We start from the raw sequence: 4,699 nt of genomic DNA, 5'->3' as shown, positions 1-4,699 counted from the left end.
GGCTCGACGTCTTCCCGGCTCACGTTTTGAACACATCTCCTCTGACACCGTGCACCTCTAGACCAAGGTGTACAAGGATCAGGCATGGCTAGAGAATGTGAGGTAGTTTACAATGTGATAAGGTAGAAGCTCTAAGGGGACATTTATGCCACTCAATGGCACCTACATGGGAACCATGTACACAAGGAACTCTCATTAGATTAGAGTGCACCTTGTCGCCATTGTAGAATCTCTAAAGGAATTTTGGCCACTCAAGTGCACCCAAATGGGCACCATGGACATAAGAACTTTGATTTGATTAGATGGAACCCTATGGACCTTGGGCCATATAGGGTGTTACTGTAGAGTCTCTAAAGGGGAATTTAGGCCATTCAAGGGATACTACTTTGTACCCCTATGGACCTATGGCCACAACGTTCCTCTAATTTCATAAGAGATCTTGTGATCCTAGTATTGTAGGGTGGCTAAGGTACACTTGTAGAACCATTTTGTTGGCACCCTTTGGACCTAGGACCATAGGGTTTAACAAAGAGGGGACTCTATGGCCCTAGGTCCATATGGGTGTATTAATATCCATCTTGTCTAAATATATGTCATTTTATTTATAGAAAATGTCTCAGAAGAGAATGTCAAAGTTAGTTGATGCAACAGGCTCAACACCAAGTTCTTGATATCTAGATTTTCACTTATCAAATGGTGGAAGTGATGAGAAAGTCCACTTGTTACTTCAAGATAAAAAGCAATTTCCCTTTAAAGACTGTGGGATTGTTAAGGAGATAAAATTACAGTGTTAAGATTTTGAAATGTCACCATGCCTTGGAGTAAAGCTACTCAATGGTGACTCCTACTTGTTGGAGCATGTGGCCTTTGCTCAAAACTTGGTTAAGATTGATTATGATGGAGTGACTATGACAAAAGCAAGGTGGGTGGAGCTTCAAGATGACACTCCAAGTGAGAACTTCATAGACTTATATATTGAGGGCTTTGAGAAAGTCATTCAATATTTAGGTAAATCGAGCTGCACAAAGAAGAATAAGAAGTGAAAATGAAGACACATGTAAATCAAGACAATCTAAGACTCTCAAGGAGATTCAGACTCCCTCACTTGGAGACAATAGTAAAAATGTGGCCAAAGAAAATCTTTCAATTATACCTTTATAGATTCAAGAAGTAGGATATTCTAGTGGACTTGTAACCCTAACAGTTGAAACCCCCTTAGTGTGGCAGTGGTTGTGGACTTAGTATCCTTAACTCTGTTGGACTGTATTATATAGCCTAAAGAAAAAGATCTTGATAAAGAAGTTGCCTAAACTTCCAAGAGTGGGCTAGATGGATACGTTGGAATTGCACACTATTTTAAATTTGGTGTACAGTTTATCCAATTGATCCTAGTTGAGCAATGCAACATTGCACCAGATGGCTATAAATGCAGACCATTGTGAGATGTGTATGTGAAATACCTCTTGAAGTAATTTGGGCAGCACTCTAGGCCAGTCTCCAATGCAGCAGACTTGATGTCGTATAATCCAATCACAAAAATACCTTTACAAATAGATGAAGTTCATGGAGACAAGCTATCAACATACCACTAGTGGATTCTCTCTGGTCAACATTCCATCATAGTGGCTAGAGATTTTTTGCATAAATACAACACTAAGTATGCTTTGAGAAAAGAGGTCCACAAGTTTAGAACTGCAAGGATAGTGGTAGACTCTCCCAAAGAGGTTGTTGTTTGAATATCCAAATTGGAGAACATGGAGAGAATAACAACAATGAAGAACCAACCTTATTTGGAGCTCTTGAAGCATGGTCGTAGTCAATGGCTTTCATATTCTAAACCAACAAAACCCAAGGAAGGAGTTCCTATTGGTCATCCGAGTCGAGCACCTTGGGGTGTAAGTTCCAATTACCTATGCTCGTTTTTGTTACAAATATGTCTTGAAATAAAGTTAAGAAATAAAGTTAATTTACTTTTATTTATTTTGAAGACCTTTGTAAATGTGACAAGCATCATGTTCAACCATAAGAAGCACGCATGGTCATGTACAATGATGAAATCTACAACCAATGGATAAACATGTTGGAGAGTGGAGAAGCATCAGATAGCCAGCTGCTCGTGGGAAACAACCAAGCATAACAACCTTTAGATGCCTAAATGTTTTAGAAGATAATGATGTCAACTTACTACAACAGGAGTTGATAGAAGAGAAGATCTTCTTAGTGAAGCAATCACATCAAGCGGGCATGCTCGACCTCGCTACGCATGCAACGAACTTAAAGCAGACCAGGGTTTTTGATCCTCAAATGTTGATGGCATTTAAAGAGAGAGATCCATCAGCAACAGTAGTTACTTCATGGTCAAAAGAATTTAAGTCTCATTATAACATTACAGATGAGATCTACAAATCTCTCTTTATGAGCTTTACATAATGGCTAAATCTCTTGCTAGAAAACGCAAAGGACAAAGAGCCAATTTGTGAGATCACTAGGGGATATGTCCAGTGGATTATTGCACAAAAGAATGTCACTTCTAATTTGCAATACATTTTACCATGAAAATTCAAGTGTGTTGGAAAGAATTTGGAAGGCATTGAGTTTCTGTGTAGTGAGAATAGATCTACAATTTGTGTTGGTGTTCGCATCACAGACACAACACAAAAAATTCTTACATCTAGTGGTTGGAGTGTTATCTAATTTGGTAAAGTAATTGATGGATTATGTGGGGTAGCACATCAACCATAGAGTTTAATTACCGGCTTAGTCAAGTATCATGATGTTGCTTCTCTAGAGAAGGAAATTTCTAAAAAAGCTAGGTGGTATGAAATGCATATTCTACCTTTGAGATCCTTAATGGGATCAGAGACCATCCAAACATGTGCTCTTTGAAAATTAGTTTTTGGGGTTTTGGCATCCTTCAATCAAGAAGAGCAGTACACCAACTACTCTAGTGTTAAAGAGTCATTGTTGGAGCCAATGCATATTCTCTGCATCAACAAAGACGAGTATGATGCTGTGACCACGGACAAATCCTTTTTGCTATGTTGGGCAATCAAATTCAACTGTGTCAAAGAAGATAATCAAGTAATAGACATCTTCTCATTAGGCTATGGGACTAAAGAGGCACTACAACAACAAAGAAAGGTGATATTAAATGCATGTACTAGTGATCAAATGACGCAATTGGAAGTTCTTTTCCATTGCATAGTGGAAGAAGACCTTGATCTTAGAAGGTGGACAGGTGTGGATACCACAGAGAAATTCAATGCCAAGGAGTCAGAGAAAGAAGAAATTAATGAACCATTGGATGCAAGTGCTGATGCCATTCTAAAAATTCTACAGAAAACAAGTTAAGCTAGCCACCCATGATATTACATCACTGATATTTAGATTATTATTTTTATCATTTTGTTTTATATTTCCCATATCAAATCCACCCATGATGTTAAAAACATTGATATTGGGTTTGTTATTTTTCTCAATTTATTTTCTTTGAAACAATGTGAGCTTGTGAGTTTGAGTTTCTCACAATAAATGAATTAGACTTAAGTGTTTGATATTATATGGACATGTTGTGGAAAATAGAATTCTATATATATGCGGTCATAAGATATATTATGTAATACTTTAAAGTTAAGTGATCATATGAGGTTTGGGAAGAACCCTATGACTTGAGGATCATAGAGTTCTTTGTAGCCATGGCACCCTATGGCCCTAGGGCCATAGAATCCCCCAAAAGCAAATGGGATACCCTACAAACTTACGGACATAGGGTGATTACATAGAGTCTCTAAAAGGACACATAAGCATTTGGGTTACTTTACACCCTTAGGACCATATGGTGTCAACATAGAATCCCCCAAAAGCATCTGGGCTACTCTACAATCTTACGTACATAGGTTGATTACATAGAGTCTCTAAAAGTGCACATAAGCATTTGGGCTAAGCTATAGCCTTAGGGCCATAGGGTGTCAACATAAAATCTCTAGAAGAAAACGTAAGCTAACCAAGATCATTTGGGATACTCTAAGGCCTTAGGAAATAGGGTGTTGACATAGAATCTCCACAGGGGCACTTAAACCACCCCATGGATGCAAATCACTTAGCTCTCTATGGACACATCTTATAAAATATCACATGACACCCTGTGGCCTTTAGGCCATAGAGTGGTTATTCTAGGTCACCTAAAGACTCTTTAAGTGTCTCAAAAACATGTTTTTGTGGTCTTACTATCTTGTTGAAGATCTTAGGGTCATAGTATGCGAAATTCCAAACCAAACTTATGGAAGAATATATGGGAGAAGATATGTCAACTTATTACCTTGGAATTATAGAATTCATAAACATAGGGACATTTATTGCTTAGGTTGTGATTAAGGTTTAATATTCTATTGAGAATGAAATAAGCTAGAAAAAACGCAAAAGCTTTTAGTCCTCAAGATTCCAAAATGAGAGTGTGAATAGCTGATTTATTATCATTTTTGGTTCTATTGTGAATTGATGGTGTAAGCATTTGAAATAATTATCTTTGTATTGCAAATAACTAGATTAAACATTTTTGGTAAATACCAATTACTTGCTTTGGCACTGAACATCAAGTATCAAAGTACAAATGGTTTATGAAGCATTTGTCCTTTGGATTGTGTGAAGATCTAGTACTTCAATTGCAGCAAGATTTTATTTGAAGATATAAAGTGCAAGT

This window comes from Adiantum capillus-veneris, chromosome 27 (genome assembly GCF_014529385.1).
Source record: "Adiantum capillus-veneris isolate H3 chromosome 27, ASM1452938v2, whole genome shotgun sequence".
NCBI lineage: Eukaryota > Viridiplantae > Streptophyta > Polypodiopsida > Polypodiales > Pteridaceae > Adiantum > Adiantum capillus-veneris.
The sequence above is the reverse complement of the archived record's forward strand: the minus strand, read 5'-3'. Positions refer to the sequence as shown.